At 38.5% G+C, this 16,209-nt stretch overlaps 1 long non-coding RNA gene across 1 annotated transcript in view; it reads right to left on the bottom strand.

Annotated features, from left to right (window-relative positions):
- Positions 1–9,770, bottom strand: part of LOC115289255 — a 32,126-nt gene extending 22,356 nt beyond the window's left edge. Inside the window, exon 1 of the long non-coding RNA XR_003907512.1 lies at positions 9,585–9,770. This is a non-coding gene — a long non-coding RNA (uncharacterized LOC115289255). The remainder of the gene's footprint in view (positions 1–9,584) is intronic.
- Between the last annotated feature and the right edge of the window lie 6,439 nt (positions 9,771–16,209).

The raw sequence follows: 16,209 nt of genomic DNA, 5'->3' as shown, positions 1-16,209 counted from the left end.
GATGGAATTTCTGCATGATCTTGAAAAAGGAGGGAAACAGAAGAGATTCTAATCATGTCATTGAGGCCCTGATTCAAACTACAAAAGAGGTAAAAATAACCCTAAATTTGAAAAAATACTTTCCCTTTTTGGGTCTAAAATGCTTGATCGTGGACCTCTATCAAGAATTAGTTAAGGGTCATGGATATTATAAACCAATGGTTAAAACCAGTGACTGTTCAAATCCTAATCTTCCTGACTTTGACATTTACTAGCTATGTGAGTGTTGGGAACATTGTTAATCATTCTGAGCCCCTCTCCCTTAAACTGGGTTATATGCTCAAGTTCTCAGGAGGGTGCTCAATATATAGTTAATGAGTAAGTGTGCAATAAATATTAGCTACATTTATTATAATAATAATTATTATTTCTATTCATCCTAAAGTACATGACTCAGCTTTTCTTATTTCTTCTATAGTCTTTAGAGGGATATAAAATACACTGTTAGGAATTCAGAAAGCAAAGGAACTGACAAAGTCTATACTTGTATGTTTTCATTCTTGGCAGTACCATATACCCTCCAGTTATCTTTTTCTCTCTTTTGGTTTGATGCCGCCTAGATCTATGCAGCTCTTGCTTATCCCTGACACTTATTACCTTCCACTGAGCACCCCCCCGACCCCAACCAAGGGGCTCAGCCCTATATTCCTGTGCCCCTAAATAATCATTCTGTGGACGCTTCATTAAAATGCACTGCTGCTCTCACTGGACCTCACGACCATTTAAATATATAAAATAAAGAGTTACATTAGATGAGGAAATAGGTTTTAGGCCCAATTTAGCCTATAATTTCATAACATGTTAGCAAACATTTATTAATCAATTATGAGAAATCATTCACAAGAGCTGAGGTCTATGACATAACAAAAGAAGACAGAATTTATAGCCTTGAGGGACTCACATTCAAAGAAAATAGGTCAAAGATTTTTAAAAAATAATAAATCATTTTTACCTGTAATTATGGAGCCAGAGGCTTATGAGAAACCCAAGAAGGGCTGTGGCCTTTGTTGGTTAAGTGAATAGGAATGATCTTCAAGAATTGCCTCCTGAGAAGTTGGCACCTGACTTGATTCATAACTAGGACTACAAGGAGATAAAAAGACCGAGAGCAGAGAGGGGGGTAGTTTAGTCATATTAGACACTATAAGTGAAGGCTTTGTGGAAAAATATGATACATTTTGGGAAGAAAATTCTAAAGGCTCTGACATATACAGTACCAGACAAGCAGGGTGGATGTGACAGATATGAAAGAGAGCAAAATTAAAGGCAGTACGACTAAAAACTATTCAGATGATTAAACATAGGAGCCACCAGGGGTAGAAAAGAAAATCTGATAATGAAGAAGGCTAAGTAGGGACTGAATAACTGGAGGCTCACTTCATGACAGACCTCAAAATATAACTATTTAAATCTCTCTCTCCTGATGTTACACCTCCACATGTAACTATTGCAATGTATCTTTCCTGAAAAATCTTAGCTTCTGGCCAAGATGGAATAATAGGAATTGGATTTACCCTTCAGCCCCAAGTGACTAGATTGCAGACTAAATGTATGAAAGAAAGTTTTGAGGACACTGGCCATCTGGGAATAAGACAGTGATCTCTGAGAGACAGAAAATAAATAAGAGAATCCTTAAGATTGCTAAGGCTTCCTAGACGGTGAAAGACTGCAGCATGAGGCTCAAGGAGAAAAAACAGGCACAGCCTGTAGGACTCTGAGATTTAGAAGATGGAGCTCAGGGTGCAGGGAAAACAAGGTGACCTCAGTTGGCAGAACAGAGCACTAGCAGAGAAAGAGCTGCACAGAGAGAGAACGTAGAATACATAGGAGTTCCTCTGAGCATTCAGCAAATGCTCACCTATGTGAGAGGATTCTATGGAAGGCTGGCAAAGAAACACACACAAGAATAAGAGGGAATCGTATCTGATACTCACCAGTTTGGGAACAGGGCCTACTACCAACAGGAAGGCTCTGAAACCTACAATTCATGTCTATTGGACAGGTACTCCAAGAGTCCTGCTTCAGTAGTGGGAAATAATTAACCCCAGAGTAAACACTATTCTAACCCACCGAGTAAAATGTAAATAGGAATCTGAAAGAATCAAACTATTTCTAGGTGACTTAAGAGCATCTGTGCAGGAAAATTTAACATACCAGGCCTGACTGCTGTACTTTGAAAGATGTGCATACAAGGTTGACTTTGGCTGGTTCCTGGGAATTTTGATTTAGGGACAGTTCCTACCATTAGCTGGTAACAATGACCTGCTGTGCCTAAACTGATTGAACAGACAATATGACTTATACTGAACATCTTTTCTCTTTCTGGTGCTCTGGAATCTGCATACTTGACAAACTGGGGTGCTTTCCTGATTGGCAATATTTCATAGGTGTTGTCACAACTCATCTCTGGGCCCTCTGTGCAGCCAGTGTGATTCCACTCTGGGAGCATCCTTGGAAGCTTGGGCCTGATTTCCCTCAGTCTGTGTCCCATGTGCTTTTACTCGTTGCTGATTTTTTTTAAATCCTTTCCTCATCATAAGTCGGTCTTGAGTGTGACTCTGCGCTGAGACCAGGTGTTTTCCTAGATAATCACTGAAACTTGGCCTGGTCTTGAGGATCCTCAACACAGCATCTAAATGAAAAAACTCAAGAATACCCATAAGACTTTAAAGTATTCAAAATCTAATAGGGTAAAATTTAAAGTGACTGGCATATAATAATAAACTACTAGGCATGCAATAAAGCAGAAAAACTTAAGATACAAGGAAGACAGAAAGAAACAATTAAGAATCACCCAGAACTGATAGATGTTGGAATCAGAGGACAGGGAATTAAGACAATTACTGTAAGTGTATTCCATGTACTAAAATATAATAAATATATTGAGAGGAAATATATTTATGAAACACTAAAACGAACATTCTGGAAAATGAAACACAAATGTCTGAGATAAAATATCACTGGATAGAATTAAGAAAAGATTAGAAATTGCAGAAGAAAAAACACGAAGCAGTAGGACAACTTTATACAGTAGAAATATATGTACACTGGAGTGCTTGGAAGAAAGAGAAAAGGTTAAAGAGAAAAACATTGTAAGAAATGATTCCAAATTTTTCAAACCTAATGAAAACTATATACCAAAAGATCCAAGAATCCCAGCAAATTTCAAGCATAAGAAATATGAAGAAAACTATACAAAGGCACATTGCCAAATTTCACAAATCATGTAATAAAGGAAAAATCTTAAGAGCATACAGAGGAAAAAGCTCCATTACAGAGGAATACAGATAAGAAATTCCACAGATTTCCTACCAAAAACAATGTAAATGAGGAGACAATGGAGTAACAATATCAAAGTACATTAAAAAAAAACTGTCAATCTAGAATTTTATGTTCATGTGAATTTTCCTCAAAAATTGAAAGCAATAAAGGCTTTTGAGAAATTAAAAATTTAATGACTTCATCATCAAATTTTCAATAAAAGAAATGCTAAAGAAAGTTCTTCAGGTGGAAGAGAAATGATACCAGATAAAAAACAAAGGAATGAAGATAATAGGAAATGGTAATAATGTAAACATAAGACATTTTCTCATTTACATTACTTTGAAATACAATTGGTTGTTCTAACAAAAATAAGAACAGTGTGGTATTGTGGTTTATAACAAATAGTAATAAAATATATGGCAACAATGGCACAAAGACCAATAAGTAAGAAGTAGAAAAATACTTTTGTAATATTTTACATAAAATGTTATAATAACACACTATGTTAGACTTTAATAAGTTAAGATGAATAGCACAAGCCATAAAGCCAATAAAAAAGAATTAAACCTAATATATTAGGAAAACAGATAATCCTAAGAGTACTAAATGAACAGCAAAAAAGCATAAAAATTAACGATAACAAATGGACAAATGGAAAACAAGTGGCAATTTTAGATTTAAACAAAATCACATAGAAAGTCACACTAAATGTCAGCAAACAAAGTAATCAAATCAAAAGACATACAGATCATAAGAGATTAAACAAAAAAAGCAAGGCCTACTGCAGGTTATTAGTAACTTTATTCTTTTATTTTTTTAATTTATATCCAAGTTAGTTAGCATATAGTGCAGCAATGATTTCAAGAGTAGATTCCTTAATGCCCCTTACCCATTTAGCCTATCCCCCCTCCTAAAACCCCTCCAATAACCCTGTTTGTTCTCCATATTTAAGAGTCTCTCATGAGAAACTTACTTTAAATACAAAGATACAGAAAGTCAAAGTCATAGCATTCCAAATGTTTATGTACAGATTAACAGTTTCAAAATCCATGAAGCAAAGACTAATACTACTGAAAGGAGAAATAGAAACATCCGCCAATATAATAAAATGTTTAAGTATTCCTTCTTCAATACTAGAAGAACAATTAGACCAAAATTCAGCAAGGATATAACAGATTTGAACATAAACAATCAACTTGACCTAATTGACATGTACAGAATATGCACCCAACAATAGAGAAATCCATTATTTTCAAGTACACACAGAACATCTGCAGCATAGACCATATTCTAAGTTATAAAATCAGTCTCATAAATTTAAAACCATGCAAATCTTACAAAGTATACTCTCTGGCAACACTACAATTAAATTAGGAATCAAATTTAGAAATCAAAATTAGAAATCAACACTATAATAAAATTAGAAATCAAAGTATCGTCTCTGGCAACATTATAATCAGAAATTTGAAAAAATATTTGGAAACTAAATTACACAATTATACATAACCCATTGGTTAAGAAGAAATCAAAAGAGAAATTAGGAAGAAATTTGAACTGAATCGAAATGAAACCACCAGATATACCCCTAAAACAATACATGGGATACATTTATCGTCTCAAATCAGTGGCTTCAGCTTTCACCCTAAAAAACACTAGAAAAACACTAGCCAAAAGTAAGCAGAAGAAACAGAAATAAATACCGATTAGCATCCTCATTGACTTCATTATCACATCTTTTCCTTTACTAAAATGCTTAAATCTGTTTTTAAAATAACACATGTGAAATCAAAAACTGCCCTAAAACAGTGTATTAGAAAAAACAAAAATCAACCTATAATATTGAATATGTTTGATTCCAGCAATTCCACTATTGTACAAAAATGTTTACTAGTAAAATATATATAATAGCAAAACTTGGAACCTATCTGACTTTCCATATAAGATAGAAAGACGAAATAATCCTTGTGTATCAACTCAATGGGATGTGATGCAGCATTTACAAATCATGATTAGAAAGTTTCATAGTTAGAATTCTTACTAATAATCATAATTAGAACTATGTTTCCCCTTCCATTCCCCCATGGACAAAGAGGGAGGGAGGCAAACCAGAAGAGACTCTAAAATATAGAGAACAAACCAGGGTTGATGGGGGGTGGGGGAGAGGAGAAAATGGGTGATGGGCATGGAGGAGGGCTCTTATTGGTATGAACACTGGGTGTTGTATGTAAGCCAATTTGACAATAAATTATACTTAAAAATAAAAATAAATAAAAAATAATCATAATTATCATTAGATCAACATTATACTTTAAAAACAATGATCACAAAGACATCAAATATCCTACCCTTCCCACTGTAACTTTGCCCATGCACACGCCATAGCCTGCCATAAATAAAACAATCTACAAACACAAGCGAGTGCATACATAGACACTGGCATTGAAAGTGAGAAGCCACATGGTAAGATGTGGGATTTTCTTCTTAATTTGAAAAGTCCTATTGTTGTTTGGACAATGATTTCACTTTAAATGACGAGCAGTACTACACTTTTCCCGATTCATCAGGGGTTTAAGAGACTTGATCACCCGTGAGCAGTCCTCATGGCAGTGCCTAACTATGGCAGAAAAATCTGAGAACTGAGGTATTTATCCAATGATAATTCAACATCCTGACCATCCCTTTCAACCTTGCAAATAATCACTTTATAAAAATCATACAGATAATTGAAACAGATTTTTTTTCCCTACAATAACTGTTTGAACTCTCAACTCATTTTGCTGTTTAAAATCTGTTTCAGTAACGTTCCTTACACTTTAATTACAGATGAATCACCTGGGGATCTTGTTAGAAGGCAGACTTTGATTTGGTAGATTAGGACGGGGCCTGAGAGTCTTCATTTATAACAAGTTCCCAGGTGACATCAATGTTGCTGGTCCAAAAACCATACCTGAGTAACAAGTCACTTGAGACTTGAGTAATTTACTTATCTGGTGAATCTAGATCATTCATATACTTATATGTGTGTGTAAACAGATGCACAACTATTTTCATTGTTAGGTAAGTTTTGGACACCAACATCAAGGAAGTTTTGGAAAACTACCTACTATTTCTAAATTCTTTCTAAATGAAGCAAGGAAAGATGGGGGGCAGAAAGAAAAAAGAGACAATGAAAAAAAAGAAGGAAGGGAGGAAAAAAGAGAAAGAAAAAGGGAGAGAGGGAAAGAGAAAGAAAAAATGTTGAGTTGATCCTTGGCAGAAACTTGAGTTGAACAACGAAAAGCAAAATCTGGTTGCAAGTGCTCAAAAAGCATCAATAAACTCAAGTAATTCCTGCTGATGGGAAAAAGATTTACATGTTCATTTTTCAAATCGGGAAACTTTGAGAAGAAATAAAGGAGAAAGTAAATCCTTGTAATACAATCAATAAGACATAACATTTGCATATACATGTATATATTATGTTAAATGTCTTTTAATATGGAAAGAGACATATTAACACTGTATATCCTTTGTTATTTTTGTAGAATTGCAATCAACATACCATATTTGTATTTTACCTTTTACTTTTATAACAACATATATGTTCCCTGAGTCCAAGACTGTGTTTTTGATGTTTTATATTATTCTAACAGTAACAAATTGTTAAGCATTTATTGTATTCTAGAAATTATACTAAGAAATTTACATATTATATCATTAATCCCTTATAACAAGAATAAGTGAAAACTACTGTTAACTGATTATTTACGATTATAAGTTGTACTTCAGGAGTCTGAAAATTAAGTTTGAAGTAAGAGTTTTTTCATTTCTGGTAACATCAGTTTGATACACTGAATGAAACACAACCAGATTTTGCTTTTCATTTCTGGGTTAAATATTTAAAAACAGGGAGGTGTCATTCCATAGCAAGAATAAGAGAAGCCCAACAGAAATGTAGGTAAGAGCAAAAGGACTTTAGCTGAAGCCATCTGTAAATTCATGGTGACAGAGCTTCAGTTTATTTTTTTTAATGTTTTATTTTTTTATTTTTGATACAGACAGAGACAGAGCATGAGAGGGGGAGGAGCAGAGAGAGAGAAGGAGACACAGAACCGGAAGCAGGCTCCAGGCTCTGAGCTAGCTGTCAGCACAGAGCTGGATGTAGGGCTCGAACCCACGAACGTGAGATCTGACCTAAGCTGAAGTCGGAGGCTTAACCGACTGAGCCACCCAGGCGCCCCCAGAGCTTCAGTTTAAATGGTCATGATTATGGAGAGCAAAAAACAAAGTCAGACAGGAGGATTTCACATGAAGCTAGGCTATACAGCGCTATCCTCTCCTATTTCTTTCCTGAATCACATTCACCAGTTTATTTGTTCACATTCTTTATTCCCAGCAAACAGGCAGAGAGAGAACTGAAATAATCCTACAGCTCAAGCTCATCCCAACATTCATTATTCTTTTTGGTTTTTGTTTATTTTTTCTTTGGCGGGGAGTTCAAGTTGTTTTTTTTTATTTTTGACAAAAAATTTCTTTTTGAGAGACAGAGGCAGAGCACAAGTGGGGGAGGGGCAGAGAAAGAGGGAGACCCAGAATCCGAAGCAGGTTCCAGGCTCTGAGCTGTCAGCACAGAGATTGACGTGGGGCTCGAACCACAAACTGTAAGATCATGACCTGAGCTGAAGTCGGACACCCAACCGACTGAGTCACCCAGGTACCCCCAAGTTTTTATTTAAATTCTAGTTACTTAATAGGGTAATACTGGTTTCAAGAGTAGAATTTAGTGATTCATCACTCACATATGACATGTGCCCTCCTTAATACTCATCACCCATTTAGCCCATCCCCTGCCCACCTCCCCTCCGTCAACCCTCAGTTTTTTTCTCCATAGTTAAGAGTCTCTCGTGGTTTGCCTCCCTCTCTTTTTCTCCCTCCCTTCCCCTATGTTCATCTGTTTTGTTTCTTAAACTCCACACATGAGTGAAACCATACAGTATTTGTCTTTCTCTGCTTGTTTTGCTTAGCATACTACACACTAGCTCCATCCATGTCACTGCAAACGGCAAAATTTCATTCTTTTTGGTGGCTGAGTAATATTCCACTGAAAATATATCAGACTATCTCTGTGTACTGAGACTACAAGTTAAAAATTTAAATTAAATTTAAATTTAATTTGAAATTTTGCTAGGCACCTACAAAAAATAAAATTCTTCCATAGAATATTATATTCTCATCCAGATTTAAAAGAGCTACACAAGATAAAACTGCAATGAACATGAGATCAAATGAATTTCAAACATTTCAAAAACTCAAAATTTCAAAAATTCAAGTTTTTTCAAAATGATTAGGAAACAAGGCTTTAGACAGAATCAGAAACATAATGAATGCAAAATCAGATCTCAAATATAAGATATTGGATTAAGAGAAACAATAAAAAATATGAGGTATATATAGATACAGCTATGTCATAACATAAAGAAATAAGCACATAGAGACTGTGAAGAATGGCTAAGGCTATTTCAAAAGAACTAAATAGAATTTCTAAAACTGAAAATATAATGAATATTAACAATTCAATACACTTAGTCATTTGAAAGATAAATCTGAAGAAATTACATAGAAGGAAGCTGAATTAAAGAAATGGCATACGTAAACGGAGGTTAAGAAATCTAGAAGTCTGACAAGTCTAACTTAGAACTAAATTAGAATTCCAGGAATTTATTAATGTATTACATACATATATATGGGTATATATATATATATATATATATATATATACCCACACACACATATACATACACTATATGCATTATTGAAGAGACAATGTCTTGGAATTTTCTAAATTACAGAAAAACACCTCAACTATTTTGTATGCCCATTAGTTTCCAAATATAATAAAAATAAGTTCATACTTACACACATTGTATTCATGCTGCAAAGCACCAAAGACACGTTAAACTTATTAAAAGCATCAGAGAGAAAGACAAAATGTCTACCAAAAAAAAAAAACCCATTTAAACTACCTTTCCGTTGGTTAGTGGAACATACAAATTGCTAATACAAAGTTACTAAGAACCTAGAAAGCTATACTAAGTAGAACTATTTTTCCCCCCACCCCCAAGAAGACGGTCAAATAACGATACTTCAAGGCTACCAAAAAGTAAACGCTGGTTCCCAGCGGAGAATTCCCTGGTGAAATTGGCAACTGGCCTTGCCCCAGAAGGTGGATAGGGAGAGACAGAACCCAGACGCCGGCCTCCCCAGATCGGCAGGCAGCGGCTCTAAGGAGCAAGTGAGCTTACTTAGGAGGCTGGTCTCGCCCAGCAGCAAGATGAGTGGATCTCTGAATCTGCAGGCCCGAATCATCGAAGTTTATCTGGAGGCCACGCCACCCTCCTGGTCACAGCGCTGCTCTCTCAAGGCTGCGTCCTGGAGATTCGCTCGCGCATAACGGTGGGCGGAGCATGTTCTCCAAGGACCGAGAAGGAGTGAGGAGCTTCCACTGGCCTGGATCCCGACGGGTCAACTGGAGGTCTTGCTCTCCGGGTGACCTCCTCCAACTCTCCAGCCCTGTCGACCCTCTGGCGGTTACAATCCTACACACCCCGATCGGCCCTGAGCAGTTATTAGCATGGAGGGGGCTCATTTGGGGCTCTCCGCGTGCACTGGAGGCGGATGCAGCCGCAGTAACAGGAATACATGGCAGAGGAAACACAGATCGAAACAATCATTCCCGAAATAGGTAACAACTTGTTTCCCACTAAGAACCGTAAGATCGGAATCACTGATTTAGTAGGTTTCCCAGGCTTGGGGTTGGACCATTCAGGACATTTACTCGTGTTTTCAGGCTGTTTAGAAAAAGTGTTATCAGGTGTGAACACACCACACTCTTTTTGGATAACAGCACAGGTGACTTTTTGTGAGGCAGTAATCATGACCAGGGCTGCTGTATTTTGGAGGGCAGCTGTTTTCATTACAGACATTTCAGCGTTTATTAAGGACAGGCTCTGTTGGCTGTCATTTACGTTTTGCTGGGTGAATTGGGGGTGCTATTTTATTCTCCAGGCCAGTGGAGGGAACAGAGATGGGGGCCAAGTGATTGTACCAGTGGGAAACAGAATGTAGCATCCTGGTCTTGAAGAGAGGGAGGTTGGCAGCGTTAGAAACCTGACCTGGTTGTGCACACCATAAATGTTGGCCAGGGAAGGCAGCACTGTCAGACATGAGGAGATGGACTAGGGGGGTGTGTATGCCGGACGGGCCCCCCCCACCATCTTCTCCCGTGTTTCTCTGGTGTGTGTTCCATTTCAGGTCTAGTGTATTTCAACAGGCCTGGCTTGGGGCAGGACAATAGGATCCCAGTAGAGATTAAGGAGTACCCCCCGCCTCCCGCACCCAGGGATTTGAAGGAACCCATCCCCAGGGGACCTTCCACTGCAATCCCGGTAGATAATTCTCCCCAGGCAGGATGAGACTTGGTGGTTTCAGCGGCACAGTACCTTGATCCATGTTACCAGAGGGCTATGGCCGTTTTCTATGACCTCCATACCTTTACATGTTGTGTACCTCACCAGGGTTCCCCAATTTGTCATATGGGGTAACAGCCCCTTCTGGCTGATCATTCAGATTGAGAACATAAGACCCCAAGGATAAGACAGCAGTAACTGACAGACAACATGGGTTCCCTCATGTCAAGGGTGAGAAACTAAAATTTTAATCAGATCCAATGACCTTGAGAAACAAAAACCAGTCAGCACAGCCTGAGGTGACAAATTTGCACAGAACTGAGCAAAATTCACACAAAGCCCCCTGACACACATCCTGTCATCCTTTTTGGTGGCTGCCACATCATGAAACTGCTACCAGAAGCAGTGAGCTGCCTCCGGCTTGCCACCCTGGGCCTAAAGCTTGCAGTTAGGGACTTGAATCTGACCAATCTCCACAAAGGGCCCAGAATTGGCAGGATCTGCCTATTTCACCCCAAGCTTAAAACTTCGCCTTTGGAGAGTTCCTTCCGTTTGTAGCCGAAAGTTGGGTCTCCCCCGGTTGCAAGCTACACAGTAATAAGACTTGTCCTTGCCTCAGACTAAATAAATCCTTGCATTCCAGGATGGTTTTTTGTTGGCAAAATGTATTAAACTCTGGGATTGTACGCAGCCCACCTAGCCAAGATGGTTTTCTTGTTAGCAATTCAATCTGCTGCTTTAATATTCCATTCTTTCTACCAACCCGGCTGCTCTTGGGTTATGGGGGATGTAGACCTTCCATTCAGCGTCATGTTCTTCTGCCCAATCTTGCACACCAGAACCTTTACAAAGTGACTCAGTCAATGTCTATTCGACAAAGACATTCATACATGGCCCTCAGTCTCTCTAATCCCCGAATGGTGATAGCCTGGCTTGGGAGGCAACACGGGAAAGCTTCCATTAGGCCAGACGTGGTGTCCACACAAACCAAGGCATAATTTTGAACCATCACTTGAAGGGAGGGGCCAATATGATCCCTCACCAGTTGGGAACTCTGGTGGATGGCGCTAGATTCCTTTAGGAGTCACCTTGGGTGTTTAGAACACACATATGCATGATATTATGGCATTAAACAAATGCCTGTATTTCAAGGGCACTCTGACGTCCTTGGCAATACCCCATCCCACACGAATGCTGTGGTGACCACTTTTCTATGCATCTGATCTGCTATATCTACTGACGGGTCAGTTGCTAGGTAGGGCTCAGACCCAGGCTAGGGTGTCAGCTTCTTGGTCAGCAAGGTGTAACCAGCACTTTATGAGCTGAGATACAGAACACATAACTGCCTCAGGCTCTTGCAGATGAAACTAAATGTCTTTCCATATATCCCAACTGAACAAGGGCCCATTCATGATCATCCACTCCTTGGCTTCCCATTATCCAAAGCCATAGGCCTAATCTCTTGTGAGCAGTTTGACCAAGGGCACAAAGGGTTAATGGCCAAGGCTCATGAGTGATCACCAGCCAAACTGCTCAGAGTTCAGCCCCCTGCCTGCTGTGGTCCATTTCTGCTTCCATCCAGATGGTGTCAGTGTCGGGCTGAATAGTGATTACATTTCTTGTGGATAGTTTGCCCCAATTAGACCCATCAATAGACCAGGCATCAGCAGGAATTTCCCCCACTCCCTCTCTCTAGGCCACAGGAACCCCAGGGGTAGGAGCGTTTGGAGGCTCTCCATACTGTATAAAGCCTATGAGCACCAGCAGTTCTGTGTGTGTGTGTGTGTGTGTGTGTGTGTGTGTGTGCGCGCGCGCAAGAGCACATGTTTATGCTATTGGTAATATTTCTCTGGAAAACCCTGGACAAAGGGAGGGAGAGAAATTAGTGGTTGTAGATATGAATGGATAGCAAGAGTGATTCTTGGGACTAAAGTATTCTTTATCTTAACTGTGGTACTGTTCCATCCTTGTGATAAAACTGAATCTATACTTGTAATAAAATTGTATAGAATTACACACATGTACACACTAATGACTGTATGTAAATCTGGTGCTATCTGAATAAAGTTGAAAGATGATATTAATGTGTATTTCCTGATTTTGATACTATACCATCTTTTTGCAAAATGTTATCCTTAGGGAAAACAGGTGAAGAGTCCATGGGATGTCTCTGCTATTTCTTATAACTGCATTTAGTCTATAATTATCTCCAAACATTTTTAAAGTAATTTTTCAAAAAGATTAAATAAATTATAAAATGGATACCACATTCCAAGATAAGATGCATAGTTATCATGAGAACTTGCAAGGCTAAACTTGAAATCTAACTCTGTTACCTCAGCTGTCCATCCATTTCCAGGTTACAAAACAGGTTTAAGTTGTGGGGTAAGGAATCAAGGTAAGAAGAGAGATGTTGGTGAAGGCTGTGGATTATTTCAGGTCCAAGGTTCTCTCAAGTCACCCAAGGGAGGTGACAGGCATCTTTCTCATCTGAAGTCTAGGAAAGAAACTTCAGTGGGACCACTCACAGGACCTGATATCTGTTCACTAACGGTTATTGGGCACAAAGGGCTGGTGTCTGTCTCAGGCTTGGATCTCACATGGTAGAGATGCGTGTTTGGCTTGCTGCTCCGACAAAGGTACAAATAGTTTGCAGCCTTCATGGCACTATTCCAACATTTCTTCAGTTTGTTGGGGAAAAATAATGCCTAAGTGTTTACTGTGAACACAAGATGAGAGAATGCGCAGAAGATAGCTAGGCCTAACACTGAGGAGGACTCCTGACTTGCCAAAACATATGTGCATTTGGCCGCAGCAAGGCAAATGCAGAAAAGTCTCTGGGGGTGAGGCCGTGTCCCTTAAACCCTCAGACAGTCCGTTGTAAATACTTGTCAGATCTAGATGCTAAATTATCATTCATTTTGGACTACTAAGAACTTTGTACATCCTTCCCCATGCCCCTGACCTTCCTTCCCTAAAAATACTTTGTGATTTTAAATCATTTGCCTGTTTACTCTTTGATCAGATTATCCATTCTTGCTCAGTGCTGTTTTAAATTGCAGAAAACTCTATTTCCCAAGAACTTGTCTATCTTCATGTAGGCCCTGGTGTCTATCAATTATTGTTTCAAGGTGGCTCTTGGTGGGAAAAGAAAAATCACACATAAAGTGTATAGTAAAAAGCACTAATAATCAATTAATGGAAGGAGCCCAAACCATTCAGCATATATAAATTCAGGCCTATGACAGCTCAGTAGATTTAAATGAAAGATCCTACTCAATGACAGCCACTTTTTCTTTGGGAATTTAATAAGGAGAGTTAGTAGGAAAAGTACTGACTAGTATCCTCCTCCTTCCAGCTCCCACACTTGGGGTAGAAGCCTATGGTACTATTAAAAAAATAAACTTTAATAATTTTTAATAAGTTCAGTCTTTGTTTCTGAAAATATTAGATTGAAATACATTCTTGGATGTGGATACATGCAATAAATAGAAAATGGAGATGCATAGCGCTGGAGACGTGTTGGTCATCTTATCTTTATATGTTGCCTAATGTAGTAGACAAAATTTGACACACAGTTAGCATTGTTGAAAGAGCAGCCAAAGAACCAGAGACAAGGCTTGAAATAAGTAGCAAGACAGCTTAAAGCATTGAATGAATTACCAAAAAATATTTAATGTTTTTCTGGGAGCTAACTTTACTACAGCGTTGGATTCCTTTTTGATTTATCTATCTTTTTTTTTTTAATTGTCCTTAATGTTTATTCATTTTTGAGGAATAGAGAGACACAGAGCACACGCAGGGGGCAGGGCAGAGAGAGAGGGAGACACAGAATCCAAAGAGGATCCAGGCTCTGAGCTGTCAGCACAGAGCGCGACGAGGGGCTCAAACCCATGAACTGTGAGATCATGACTTAAGCTGAAGTCGGATGCTTAACCGAATGAGCCACCCACGCACCCGGTATCTATCATTTTTTAATGTATATATTTATATAGCATTTTTAGCACTTATTCCAGGTATTACATTAAAGATGCAAAAATTACCAGACCTGATTTGAATGGATTGACATTTTCCAGTTCAAGTCAAGTGTAGAAATGTTACATCTTTTCACACACTTTACACTTCCTCAGCTATAATGTATTGTCGTAAATGTTTTCTTTTCCTACATCTAGAATCACACCAAACCGTGTTACAATTTTTGCTTCCACAAACCTGGAGGCACTCCAAAGAGAAGGGCTTAGAGCCGGATCTAAGGCGTGAAAACCTGAGCATTATCTCCAAATGGCATGGACTGAGGAGAATGTTTGGACTGAGGACATTCGGATACAGGAAGCCTCAATAATAATTGAAATAGAACTTCTACCTCACTGTGCTGGTTTGTGGTCAGATTAATCGATAATTTTATTTACAAAAAAAATGTGACTTCTATTGTACCTTACTGGGATTGCAAATTCATATTCAGAATTAAGTTCATAATGCTAACACTACTTCCAAAAAATGTTAAATATTTTGCAGATGTTATGTAATTTTAATGATTTTATAGAACTACTGATTGGCTTCTATAGTGTCTGCATAGCTCATAATGCCCTCTACCCATCCCCTCCTATGTCCCTGCCCCCACAGAAGGCTTCCTAGTCATTTTCTATAATGTGATATTTACCATTCTCCCAAACAGCAGTCCTCAACCTTAGCTGATCCTCAACCTTAGCTGATCCTCAACCTGAGGAACTTGAAAATGCTGAGGCCTTGGCACCAACCCACAGAGATTCAAACTTAATTGGACAAAGTAGTTCTATAAGTCTCTAGGTGCATCTAACGTACTGCTAAGATACCCTCTTTGTATGTGCTAGGACTTGAGGAAATCAAAATTCTCAGGGAATCTGACTTAGGATCAGGGAAAAAAAATGGTTGGCTCACTTCGGTGGGTTAGGTCTTACGCTCCTGAATAACAGGATCAAGAGGTGAACAAGAGAAACAAAATATGTCCACAATGAGAGGAAAAGGAAAACAGGCACCGGGAGTAACAGAGAGGTGAAAGTAGTAGAGGGGCCCTGCAATCCTCTCGTGATTCCATGTGTACCCCTCTGTCTTTATCAAAATTACTTTCACCCTTTAACTACTTGCAGGAATCAATTTTTGTTACCCTAACCAAAGGAGTCCTAACTGATTAGATGGTTCAACTCAAAACCTCCTCCTCCTTAACCTATAAACACAAAGGATGCTGTCTCTGCAAATGTCACTCATGGCCCAATGGACTCGTGTGGCATTTAAACATTTATGCTCTGTGTTTGAATCAATTTAGGCCATTTTTCCCTAGATATATAGTTGCTAGGTCATTAGAATTGGATATTACAACTAATACTCAGAAGTCCCAACGTGGAAATTTATCATTGGTAACAACATTTTTTATGATTAAACAGGCTACTTACCTCAAAATAAAGTTGGTAAGCATTTGAAGACA

This window comes from Suricata suricatta, chromosome 4 (genome assembly GCF_006229205.1).
Source record: "Suricata suricatta isolate VVHF042 chromosome 4, meerkat_22Aug2017_6uvM2_HiC, whole genome shotgun sequence".
NCBI lineage: Eukaryota > Metazoa > Chordata > Mammalia > Carnivora > Herpestidae > Suricata > Suricata suricatta.
This window is presented reverse-complemented; position numbering and strand designations above follow the sequence as displayed.